This window comes from Aristolochia californica, unplaced genomic scaffold (assembly GCF_029961685.1).
Source record: "Aristolochia californica isolate CCGP_79_NKW_82.1479 unplaced genomic scaffold, dmAriCali1.0.hap1 SCAF_14, whole genome shotgun sequence".
NCBI classification, from domain to species: Eukaryota; Viridiplantae; Streptophyta; class Magnoliopsida; order Piperales; family Aristolochiaceae; genus Aristolochia; species Aristolochia californica.
This window is the reverse complement of record NW_027181815.1, coordinates 19520610-19534820: the sequence shown is the minus strand read 5'-3', so window position 1 is coordinate 19534820 and position 14211 is coordinate 19520610.

The following is a 14211-nucleotide window of genomic DNA, read 5'->3' as shown; positions in this document are numbered from 1 at the left end:
CTACTCCTTGAAATTTTTGGATCATTAGGTCATTTGCATCTTCAACATTTTTCTAGCATGCATATCCACCACATCTAAAATATGTTAGGATCAATTAGGAATCTCTTTCTTATAAAACTCCACCAAGCTTTCTGGGTTGTACTAGTGGAATTTCCCCAACATGGATAACAAAACTTTGGTGTTCATTTTTAGTGCATCAAAATAATTTTCTTTACTCACATTTATTAAAGTTTTCAAATTCTTTTGCATGCATAAACTCTAAAATTTCCATTTTTTGTGATCTATATGTGCCTTATCTTTTTGTTTATGAGAAAACTTGGAGAGTGAAAAACTCAAGTTTGAAAAAAAAAATTGAACATCCAAAATGGAACTGCACAAATGCTGAGAGAGATAATTCCAAAAAGTATCTATGATTTTTTAGATCCGCTTTTTCTAAAATAGGCAAAAAGTGGGTTGTTTGGATCTTGTAAAAATCCCACCGCACGTTAACATGAGAATTTTAATTTTTTCTACTCCAAATTTTTGGATCATTAGGTCATTGGCTTCGTCAACATGTTTTTGGGATGCAATTCCACCCAGGTATCCGGGCTTGTATTAGAGGAATTTCCCCAAAGTGGATAACAAAACTTTGGTGTTCATTTTTAGTCCGTGAAAATATTTCTCTTCACTCACAATTATTATAGTTTTAAAATTCTTTAGCATACATAAACTCCAAAATTGCATTTTATTGTGACCTATATTTGCCTTATCATTTTGTTTACGAGAAAATTGGGAGAGAGAAAAATTCAAGTTTGAAAAAAAAATTGAACATCCAAAATGGGAAGGCACAAATGCTGAGAAAGATAATTCCAAAAAGTATCTGTGATTTTTTAAGTCCGCTTTTATTAAAAAAGGCAAAAAGTGGGTTGTTTGGCTCTAGTAAATATCCCACCGAACGTTAACTTGAGAATTTTAATTTTTCCTACTCCTTGAAATTTTTAGATCATTAGGTCATTTGCATCTTCAACAAGTTTCTGGCATGCGTATCCACCACATTTAAACCATGTTAAGATCAATTAGGAATCTCTTTCATATAAAATTCCACCAAGCTATCTGGGGTTGTACTAGTTGAATTTCCCCAATGTGGATAACAAAACTTTGGTGTTCATTTTTAGTCCGTGAAAATAATTTTCTTCTTTCAAATTTATTAAAGTTTTATAATTCTTTTGCATACATAAACTCTAAAATTTCCATTTTGTTGTGATCTATATTTGCCTTTCTTTTTGTTTACGAGAGACATAGGAGAGTGAAAAACTCAAGTTTGAAAAAAAAAAGGAACATCCAAAATGGAAATTCACAAATGCTGAGAGAGATAATTCCAAAAAGTATTTGTGATTTTTTAGGCCCGCTTTTTGAAAAATAGGCAAAAAGTGGGTTGTTTGGCTCTGGTAAATATCCATTCGCACGTTAACCTGAGAATTTTAATTTTTCTACTCCTTGAAATTTTTGGATCATGAGGTTATTTGCATCTTCAACATGTTTCTGGCATGCATATCCACCACATTTAAAACATGTTAGGATCGTTTAGAAATCTCTTTCTTATAAAATTCCAACAACCTATCAGGGGGTTGTAGTAGTCGAATTTCCCCAACATGATAACAATACTTTCGTGTTCATTTTTAGTGCATGAAAATAATTTTCTTCACTCTCATTTATAATAGTTTTCAAATTCTTTTGCATATATAAACTCCAAAATTTCCATTTTGTTGTGATCTATATTTTCCGTATCTTGAAGAGTGAAAAACTCAAGTTTGAAAAAAAAATTGAATGTCCAAAATAGAAATGCACAAATGCTGAGAGAGATACTTCAAAAAAGTATCTGTGATTTTTTAGGTCCGCGTTTTTGTAAAATAGGCAAAAAGTAGGTTTTTTGGCTCTTGTAAATATCCCACCACACCTTAACTAGATAATTTTAATTTTTTCTACTCCTTGAAATTTTTGGATCATTAGGTCATTTGCATCTTCAACATATTTCTAGCAAGCATATCCACCACATTTAAAACATTTTAGGATCAATTAGAAATCTCTTTCTTATAAAATTCCACCAATCTATCTGGGGTTGTACTAGTGGAATTTCCCAATGTGGATAAAAAAACTTTGGTGTTCATTTTTAGTGAGTGAAAATAATTTTCTTCACTCACATTTATTATAGTTTTCAAATTATTTTGCAAACATAAACTCTAAAATTTTCATTTTGTTGTGATCTATATTTGCCTTATCTTTTTGTTTACTAGAAAACTGGGATAATGGAAAACTCAAGTTTGAAAAAAATAAATGGAACATCCAAAATGGCAATGCACAAATGCTGAGAGACATAATTTTCCAAATTCTTTTGCATACATAAACTCTAAAATTTTCATTTTGTTGTGATCTATATTTGCCTTATCTTTTGGTTTTCGAGAAAACTAGGAGACTAAAAAACTCAAGTTTGAAAAAAAAAAAATTGATCATCCAAAATGGACGTGCACAAGTGCTGAAAGAGATAATTCCAAAAATTATATGTGATTTTTTAGGTCCACTTGCTTTTTAAATAGGCAAAAAGTGGGTTTTTTTTGCTCTGGTAAATATCCCACCGCACGTTAACTTGAGAATTTTAATTTTTTCTACTCCTTGAAATTTTTGGATCATTAGGTCATTTGCATCTTCAACATGTCACTGGCAGGCATATCCACCACATTTAGAAAATGTTAGGATCAATTAGAAATCTCTTTCTTATAAAATTCCACAAAGCTATCTGGGGTTGTACTAGTGGAATTTCTCCAGCGTGGATAACAAAACTTTGGTGTTCATTTTTAGTGCGTTAAAATATATTTTTTTCACTCACATTTATTATACTTTTCAAGTTCTTTTGCATACATGAACTCTAAAATTTTCATTTTGTTGTAATTTATATCTGCCTTATCTTTTTTTTTACGAGAAAAGTGGGAGAGTGAAAAACTCAAGTTTGAAAAAAAAAATTGAACTTCAAAACATAAATGCACAAATGCTGAGAGAGATAATTCCAAAAAGTATCTGTGAGTTTTTAGGTCCGTTTTTTGTAAAATAGGCAAAAAGTGGGTTGTTTGGCTCTAGTAAATATCCTACCACACGTTTACCTAGGAATTTTTATTTTTTCTACTCCTTGAAATTTTTGGATCATTAGGTCATTTGCATCGTCAACATGTTTCTAGCATGCATATCCACCAGATTTAAAACATCTTAGGATCAATTAGGAATCTCTTTCTAATAAAATTCCACCAAGATATTTGGGGTTGTACTAGTGGAATATCCCCAACGTGGATAACAAAACTTTGGTGTTCATTTTTAGTACGTGAAAATAACTTTATTCACTCACATTTATTATAGTTTTGAAATTCTTTTGCAAACATAAACTCTAAAATTTCCTTTTTTTGTGATCTATGTTTCCCTTTTCTTTTTGTTTATGGGAAAACATGGAAAGTAAAAAACTCAAGTTTGAAAAGAAAAATTGAACGTCACAAAATGAAAATGCAGAAATGCTGAGAGAGATAATTCCAAAAAGTATCTGAGATTTTTTAGGTCCGCTTTTTGTAAAATAGGCAAAATGTGGGTTGTTTGGCTCTAGTAAATATCCCACCGCATGTTAACTTGAGACTTTTGATTTTGTCTACTTCTTGAAATTTTTGGATCATTAGGTCATTTGCATCGTCAACATGTTTCTCGCATGCATATCCACCACATTTAAAACATCTTAGGATCAATTAGAAATCTCTTTCTTATAAAATTCCACCAAGCTATCTGGGGTTGTACTAGTGGAATTTCTCAACGTGGGTAACAAAACTTTGGTGTTCATTTTTTGTGCGTGAAAATAACTTTCTTCACTTAGATTTATTATAGTTTTCAAATTATTTTCCATATAATCTCTCAAATTTCCATTTTTATTGTGATCTATATTTGCCTGATCTTTTTGTCTACGAGAATACTGGGAGAGTGAAAAACTCAAGTTTGAAAAAAAAAAAATTCAACATCCAAAATGTAAATGCACAAATGCTGAGAGAGATAATTCCAAAAAGTATTGTGATCTTTTAGGTCCGCTTTTTGTAAAATAGACAAAAAGTAGGTTGTTTGGCTCTGGTAAATATCCTACCGCGCGTTAACTTGAGAATTTTAATTTTTTCTACTCCATGAAATTTTTGGATCATTAGGTCATTTGCATCTTCATCATGTTTCTGGCATACATATGCACCACATTTAAAACATGTTAGGATCAATTAGAAATCTCTTTCTTATAAAATTCCACCAAGCTATCTGGGGTAGTACTAGTGGAATTTCCCAACATGGATAACAAAACTTTGGTGTTCATTTTTAGTGCGTGAAAATAACTTTCTTCACTCCGATTTATTATAGTTTTCAAATTCTTTTCCATATATAATCTCTAAAACTTGCATTTTTATTGTGATCTATATTTGCCTTATCTTTTTGTCTACGAGAATACTGGGAGAGTGAAAAACTCAAGTTTGAAAAAAAAAAAATTCAACATCCAAAATGTAAATGCGCAAATGCTGAGAGAGATAATTCCAAAAAGTATTGTGATCTTTTAGGTCGGCTCTTTGTAAAAAAGGCAAAAAGTGGGTTGTTTGGCTCTGGTAAATATCCCTCCGCCCATTAACTTAAGAATTTTAATTTTTTCTACTCCTTCAAATTTTTGGGTCATTAGGTCATTTGCATCTTCAACATGTTTTTGGCATGCATATCCACCACATTTAAAAAATGTTAGGATCAATTAGGAATTTCTTTCTAATAAAATTCCACCAAGCTATCTGGGGTAGTACTAGTGGAATTTCCCCAACGTGGATAACTAAACTTTGGTGTTCATTTTTATTGTGTGAAAATAACTTTATTCACTCACATTTACTATATATTTCAAATTCTTTTGCGTACATAAACTCTAAAATTTCCATTTTTTTGTGATCTATATTTGCCTTTTCGTTTTGTTTACGAGAAAACTGGGAGATTGAAAAACTTAAGTTTTAAAAAAAAAATTGAACATCCAAAATGGAAATGCACAAATGCTGAGAGAGATAAATCCAAAAAGCATCTGTGATTTTTTTGGTCCACTTTTTGTAAAATAGGCAAAAAGTGGATTGTTTGGCTCTAGTGTATATCCCACCGTACATTAACTTGAGAATTTTAATTTTTTCTACTCCTTGTAATTTTTGGATCATTAGGTCATTTGCATCTTCAACATGTTTCTGGCATGCATATCCACCACATTTAAAATATGTTAGGCTCAATTAGAAATCCCTTTCATATAAAATTCCACCAAGCTATCTGGGGTTGTACTAGTTGAATTTCCCCAACGTGCATAACTAAACTTCGTTGTTCATTTTTATTGTGTGAAAATAAATTTCGTCACTCACATTTATTATAGCTTTCAAATTCTTTTGCATACATAAACTCTAAAATTTCCATTGTGTTGTGATCTATAATTGCCTTATCTATTTGTTTACGAGAAAACTGGGAGAGTGAAAACTCAAGTTTGAAAAAAAAAAAATTGAACATCCAAAATGGAAATGCCCAAATTCTGAGAGAGATAATTCCAAAAAATATCTGTGATTTTTTAGGTCCGCTTTTTTTAAAATAGGAAAAAAGTGGGTTGTTTGGATCTGGTAAATATCCCTCCGCATATTAACTTGAGAATTTTAATTTTTTCTACTCCTTGCAATTTTTTTATCATTAGGCCATTTGCATCTTGAACATGTTTCATGCAAGCATATCCACCACATTTAAAACATGTTAGGATCAATTAGAAATCACTTTCTTATAAAATTCCACCTAGCTATCTGGGGTTATACTAGTGGAATTTCCCCAACGTGGATAACAAAACTTTGGTGTTCAATTTATTGCGTGAAAATAGATTTCTTCACTCACATTTATTATAGTTTTCAAATTCTTTCGCATACATAAACTCTAAAATTTCCATTTTGTTGCGATCTAAACTTGCATCATCTTTTTGTTTACGAGAAAACTGGGAAAGTGAAAAACTCAAGTTTGAAAAAAAAAATTGAACATCCAAAATGGAAATGGACAATTGCTGAGAGAGATAATTCCAAAAGTATCAGTGAAATTTTAGGTCCACTTTTAGTTAAATAGGCAAAAAGTTGGTTATTTGGCTCTTGTAAATATCCAACCGCACGTTAACTTGAGAATTTAAATTTTTTATACTCCTTGAATTTTTTTGATCATTAGGTCATTTGCATCTTCAACATGTTTCTGGCATGCATATCCACCACATTTAAAACATGTTTGGATCAATTAGGAGTCTCTTTCTTATAAAATTCCACCAAGCTATCTAGGGTTGTACAAGTGGAATTTCCCCAACGTGGATAACAAAACTTTGGTGTTCATTTTTAGTGAGTGAAAATAATTTTCTTCACTCACATTTATTATAGTTTTCAAATTCTTTTGCATACATAAACTCTAAAATTTCCATTTTGTTGTGATCTATATTTTCCTTATCTTTTTGTTTACGAGAAAACTGGGATAGTGAAAAACTCAAATTTGAAAAAAAAAATTGAACATCCAAAATGGAAAGGCACAAATGTTGAGAGAGATAATTCGAAAAAGCATATGTGATTTATTAGGTCCGCTCTTTGTAAAAGAGGCAAAAAGTGGGTTGTTTGGCTCTTGTAAATACCCCACCGCACGATAACTTGAGAATTTTAATTTTTTGTACTCCTTGAAATTTTTGGATCATTAGGTCATTTGCATCGTCAACATGTTTCTGGCATACATATCCACCACATTTAAAACATGTTAGGATCCATTAGGAATCTCTTTCTTATAATATTCCACCAAGCTATCTGGGGTTGTATTAGTGGAATTTCCCCAATGTGGATAACAAGACTTTGGTGTTCATTTTTAGTGCATGAAAATAATTTTTGTCACTCACATTTATTATTGTTTTCAAATTCTTTTGCATACATAAACTCTAAAATTTCCATTTTTATGTGATCTATTTTTGCAATATCTTTTTGTTTACGAGAAAACTGGGAGAGTAAAAACTAAAGTTTGAAAAATAAAATTGAACATCCAAATTGGAAATTCACAAATTTTGAGAGAGATAGTTAAAAAAAGTATATGTGATTTTTTAGGTGCGCTTTTGTAAAAGTGGCAAAAAGTACGTGGTTTGGCTCTGGTAAATATCCCACCGCACGTTAACATGAGACTTTTGATTTTTTCTACTTCTTGAAATTTTTGGATCATTAGGTCATTTGCATCGTTAACATGTTTCTGGCATGCATATCCACCACATTTAAAACATGTTTGGATCAATTAGGAATCTCTTTCTTATAAAATTCCACCAAGATATCTAGGGTTGTACTAGTGGAATTTCCCCAACGTGGATAACAAAACTTCGGTGTTCATTTTTAGTACGTGAAAATAATTTTATTCACTCACATTTATTTTAGTTTTAAATTTCTTTTGCATACATAAACTCTAAAATTTCCATTTTTTGTGATCAATATTTGCCTTAATTTTTGTTTACAAGAAAACGGGGAGAGTGAAAAACTCAAGTTTGAAAAAAAAATTGAACATCCAAAATAGAAATGCACAAATGCTGAGAGAGATAATTCCAAAAAGTATCTGTGATTTTTTAGGTCCGCTTTTTGTAAAATAGGCAAAAAGTGGGTCGTTTAGATCATTTGTAAAATAGGCAAAAAGTGGGTCGTTTGTAAATATCCCACCACACGTTAACTTGAGAATTTTATTTTTTTCTATACCTTGAAATTTTTGGATCATTAGATCATTTGCAACTTCAACATGTTTCTGGCATGCGTATCCACCACATTTAAAACATGTTAGGATCAATTAGCTGTCTCTTTCTTATGAAATTCCACCAAGCTATCTGGGGTTGTACTAGTGGAATTTCCCCAACGTGGATAACAAAACTTTGGTGTTCAATTTTAGTGCATGAAAATAGATTTCTTCACTTCCATTTATTATAGTTTGAAAATTATTTCGCATACATAAACTCTGAAATTTCCATTTTGTTGTGATCTATATTTGCCTTTTCTTTTTGCTGACGAGAAAACATGGAAAGAGAAAAACTCAAGAAAAAAAAATTGAGCATCCAAAATGGAAATGCACAAACGCTGAGAGTTAGGTCTGCTTTTTGTAAAATAGGCAAAAAGTGGGTTGTTTGGATCTGGTAAATATACCACCGCACATTAACTTGAGAATTTTAATTTTTTCTACTCATTGAAATTTTTGGATCATTAGGTCATTTGCATCTTCAACATGTTTCTCCATGCATATCCACGACATTTAAAACATGTTTGGATCAATTAGGGATCTCTTCCTTATAAAATTCCACCAAGCTATCTAGGGTTCTACTAGTGGAATTTCCAAAACGTGGATAACAAAACTTTGGTGTTCATTTTTAGTGCGTGAAAATAATTTTTTTCACTCACATTTATTATAGTTTTCAAATTCTGTCGCATACATAAAATCTAAAATTTTAAATTTGTTGTGATCTATATTTGCCTTATCTTTTTGTTTACGAGAACTAGGAGAGAGAAAAACTCAAGTTTGAAAAAAAAATTTAACATCCAAATGGAAAATTAAAAATGCTGAGAGAGATAATTCCAAAAAGTATTTTTGATTTTTTACGTCTGCTTTATGTAAAATGGGCAAAAAGTGGGTTGTTTGGCACTTGTAAATATTCCACGGCATGTTAACTTGAGAATTTTAATTTTTTCTACTCCTTAAAATTTTTGGATCATTAGGTCATTTGCATCTTCAACATGTTTCTGGCATAGGTATCCACCACATTTAAAACATGTTAGCATCAATTAGGAATCTCTTTCTTATAAAATTCCACCAAGCTATCTGGGGTTGTACTAGTGGAATTTCCCCAACGTGGATAACAAAACTTTGGTGTTCAATTTTAGTGCGTGAAAATAACTTGCTTCACTCAGATTTATTATAGTTTTCAAATTCTTTCACATACATAAACTCTAAAATTTCCATTTTGTTGTGATCCATATTGGCCTTAACTTTTTGTTTACGAGAAAACAGGGAGAGTGAAAAACTCAAGTTTGAAAAATAAAATTGAACATCCAAAAAGGAAATGCACAAATGCTGAGAGAGGTAATTCGAAAAAGTATCTATGATTTTTTAGGTCCGCTTTTTTAAAATAAGCAAAAAGTGGGTTGTTTGGCTCTGCTAAATATACCTCCGCTTGTTAACATGAGAATTTTAATTTTTTCTACTTCTTGAAATTTTTTGATCATTAGGTCATTTGCATCTTCAACATGTTTCTGGCATGCATATCCACGGCATTTAAAACATGTTAGGATCAATTAGGAATCTCTTTCTTATAAAATTCCACCAAGTTGTCTGGGGTTACACTTGTGGAATTTCCCAACGTGGATAAAAAAACTTTGGTGTTCATTTTTAGTGCATGAAAAAAACTTTCTTCACTCAGATTTATTATAGTTTTAAAATTCTTTTGCATACATAAACCCTAAAATTTCCATTTTGTTGTGATCTATATTTGCCTTATCTTTTTGTTTAAGAGAAAATTGGGATAGTGAACAACTCTAGTTTAAAAAAAAAAAATTGAACAACCAAAATGGAAATGCGTAAATGTTGAAAGAGATAATTGCAAATTGAACAACCAAAATGGAAATGCACAAATGTTGAAAGAGATAATTCCAAAAAGTATCAGTGATTTTTTAGGTCCGCTTTTTGTAAAATAGGCAAAAAGTGGGTTGTTTGGCTCACATAAATATCCCACCACATGTTAACTTGAGAATTTTAATTTTTTCTACTCGAAATTTTTGGAGCATTAGGTCATTTGCATTTTTAACATGTTTCTGGCATGCATATCCACCACATTTAAAACATGTTAGGATCAATTAGGAAACTCTTTCTTATAAAATTCCACCAAGCTATCTGGGGTTGTACTAGTGGATTTTCCCCAACGTGGATAACTAAACTTTGGTGTTCATTTTTAGTGCGTGAAAATAACTTGCTTCACTCAGATTTATTATATTTTTCAAATTCTTTTGCAAAAATAAACTCTAAAATTTCCTTTTTGTTGTGATCTATATTTGCCTTATCTTTTTGTTTTCGAGAAAACTAAGATCGGGAAAAATACAAGTTTGAAAAAAAAAAATTGAACATCCAAAATGGAAATGCATAAATGTTGAGAGAGAAATTCCAAAGAGTATCTACGATTTTTTTGCTCCGGTTTTTGTAAAATAGGCAAAAAGTGGGTTGTTTGGCTCTGGTAAATATCCCACCGCACGTTAACTTGAGAATTTTAATTTTTTCTTCTCGAAATTTTTGGAGCATTAGGTCATTTCCATCTTCAACATGTTTCTGGCATGCATATTCACCACATTTAAAACATGTTAGGATCAATCAGGAATCTCTTTCTTATAAAATTTCACCAATCTATCTGGGGTTGTACTTGTGGAATTTCCCCACCGTGGATAGCAAAACTTTTTTGTTCATTTTTAATGCGTGAAAATAGTTTTCTTCACTCACATTTATTATAGTTTTCAAATTCTTTTGCATACATAAACTCTTAAATTTCCATTTTTTTTATCTATATTTGCCTTATCTTTTTGTTCACGAGAAAACTGGGAGAGAGAAAAACTCATGTTTGAAAAAAAAAATTGAACATCCAAAATGGAAATGCACAAATGCTGAGAGAGATAATTCCAAAATATTTGTGAATTTTTAGGTCCATTTTTTTTAAAATAGGCAAAAAGTGGGTAGTTTGGCTCTGGGAAATATCCCACCGCACGTTAACTTAAGAATTTTTCTATCATTAGGTCATTTGAATTTTCAACATGTTTCTGGCATGCATATCCACCACATTTAAAACATGTTAGGATCAATTAGGAGTCTCTTTCTTATAAAATTCCACCAAGATATCTGGGGTTGCACTAGTGGAATTTCCCCAACGTGGATAACAAAACTTTGGTGTTCATTTTTATTGAGTGAAAATAATTATCTTCTCTCACATTTATTATAGTTTTCAAATATTTTTGCATACATAAACTCTAAAATTTCCAATTTGTTGTGATCTATATTTTCCTTATCTTTTTGTTTATGAGAAAACTGGGAGAGAAAAAAACTCAAGTTTGAAAAAAAAAATGAACATTCAAAATGGAAATGCCCAAATGCGGAGAGAGATAATTCCAAAATATCTTTGAATTTTTAGGTCCGCTTTTTGTAAAATAGGCAAAAAGTGGGTTGTTTGGCTCTTGTAAATATCCAACCGCACGTTAACTTGAGAATTTTAATTTTTTCTTCTCCTTGAAATTTTTTGATCATTAGGTCATTTGCATTTTCATAATGTTTCTGGCATGCATATCCACCACATTTAAAACATCTTAGGATCAATTAGGAGTCTCTTTCTTATAAAATTCCACCAATCTATCTGGGGTTGCACTTGTGGAATTTCCCCAACATGGATAACAAAACTTTGGTGTTCATTTTTAGTGAGTGAAAATAATTTTTTTCACTCACATTTATTATAGTTTTCAAATACTTTAGCATACATAAACTTTAAAATTTCCAATTTGTTGTGATCTATATTTGCCTTATCTTTTTGTTTACGAGAAAACTGGGAGAGTGAAAAAGTCAAGTTTGAAAAAAAAAATTGAACAACCAAATTGGAAAGGCACAAATGTTGAGAGATATAATTCCAAAAAGTATCTGTGATTTTTTAGGTCCTCGATTTTTAAAATAAGAAAAAAGTGGGTTGTTTGGCTCTTGTAAATACCCCACCGCACGTTAACTTGAGAATTTTAATTTTTTCTACTCTTTGAAATTTTTGGATCATTACGTCATTTGCATCATCAACATGTTTCTGGCATGCATATCCACCACATTTAAAACATGTTTGGATCAATTAGAAATATCTTTCTTATAAAATTCCACCAAGCTATCTAGGGTTGTACTAGTGGAATTTCCCCAACGTGGATAACAAAACTTTGGTATTCATTTTTAGTGCGTGAAAATAATTTTATTCACTCACATTTGTCATAGTTTTAAATTCTTTTGCATACATAAACTCTAAAATTTCCTTTTTTTGTGATCTATATTTGCCTTATCTTTTTGTTTACGAGAAACTGGGAGAGTGAAAAACTCAAGTTTGAAAAAAAAAATTGAACATCCAAAATGGTAAGGCACAAAAGCTGAGAGAGGTAATTCCAAAAAGTATCTGTGATTTTTTAGGTCCGCTTTTTGTAAAATAGGCAAAACGTGGGTTGTTTGGCTCTGGTAAATATCCCACCGCACGTTAACTTGAGAATTTTAATTTTTTCTACTCCTTGAAATTTTTGGATCATTAGGTCATTTGCATCTTCAACAAGTTTCTGGCATACATATCCACCGCATTTAAAACATGTTAGGATCAATTAGAAATCTTTTTCTTATAAAATTCCACCAAGCTATCTGGGGTTCTATTAGTGAAATTTCCCCAACGTGGATAACAAAACTTTGGTGTTCGTTTTTAGTGCCTGAAAATAATTTTCTTCACACACATTTATTATAGTTTTCAAATACTTTTGCATACATAAACTCTAAAATTTTCATTTTGTTGTGATCTATATTTGCCTTATATTCTTGTTTACGAGAAAACTGGGAGAGAGAAAAACTCAAGTTTGAAAAAAAAAATTGAACATCCAAAATAGAATTGCACAAATGCTGAGAGAGATAATTGCAAAAAGTATCTGTGATTGTTTCGGTCCACTTTTTGTAAACTAGGTAAAAAGTGGGTTGTTTGGCACTGATAAATATCCACCACACATTAACTTGAGAAATTTAATTTTTTCTACTCCTTGAAATTTTTGGATCATTAGGTCATTTGCATCTTCAACCTGTTTCGTGCTTGCATATCCACCACATTTAAAACATGTTAGGATCGATTAGAAATCTCTTTCTTATAAAATTCCACCAAGCTTTCAGTGGTTGCACTTGTGGAATTTTCCCAACGTGGATTACAAAACTTTGGTGTTCATTTTTAGTGCATGAAAATAATTTTCTTCACTCACATTTATTATAGATTTCAAATTCTTTTGCATACAAAAACTCCAAAATTTCCATTTTGTTGTGATCAATATTTGCCTTATCTTTTTGTTTACGGGAAAACATGGAAAGTGAAAAACTCAAGTTTGAAAAAAAAAATTCAATGTCACAAAATGGAAATGCACAAATGCTGAGAGAGATAATTCCAAAAAGTATCTGAGATTTTTTAGGTCCGCTTTTTGTAAAATAAGCAAAATGTGGGTTGTTTGGCTCTGGTAAATATCCCACCCCACATTAACTTGAGACTTTTGATTTTGTCTACTTCATGAAATTTTTGGATCATTAGGTCATTGCATTGTCAACATGTTTCTCGTATGCATATCCACCACATTTAAAACATCTTAGGATCAATTAGGAATCTCTTTCTAATAAAATTCCACCAAGATATTTGGGGTTGTAGTAGTGGAATATCCCCAACGTGGATAACAAACCTTTGGTGTTCATTTTTAGTACGTGAAAATAACTTTATTCACTCACATTTATTATAGTTTTCAAATTCTTTTGCATTCAAAACTTTAAAATTTTCATTTTGTTGTGATGAATATTTGCCTTATCTTTTTGTTTATGAGAAAACTAGGAGAGTGAAAAACTCAAGTTTGAAAAACAAAATTGAACATCCAAAATGGAAATGCACAACTGCTGAGAGAGATAACTCCAAAAAGTATCTGTGATTTTTTTGGTCGGCTTTTTGTAAAATAGGCAAAAAGTGGGTTGTTTGACTCTGGTAAATATCCCACTGGACGTTAACTTGAGAATTTTAATTTGTTTTACTCCTTGAAATTTTTGGATCATTAGGTCATTTGTATCTTCAACATGTTTCTGGCATGCATATCCACCACATTGAAAACATGTTAGGATCAATTAGGAATATCTTTCTTATAAAATTCCACCAAGCTATCTGGGCTTGTACAAGTGGAATTTCCCATACGTGGATAACAAAACATTGGTGTTCATTTCTATTGCGTGAAAATCATTTTCTTCACACTCATTTATTATATTTTTCAAATTCTTTTGCATACATAAACAACAAAATTTCCATTTTGTTGTGATCTATATTTGCCTTATCTTTTTGTTTACTAGAAAACATGAAGAGTGAAAAACTTA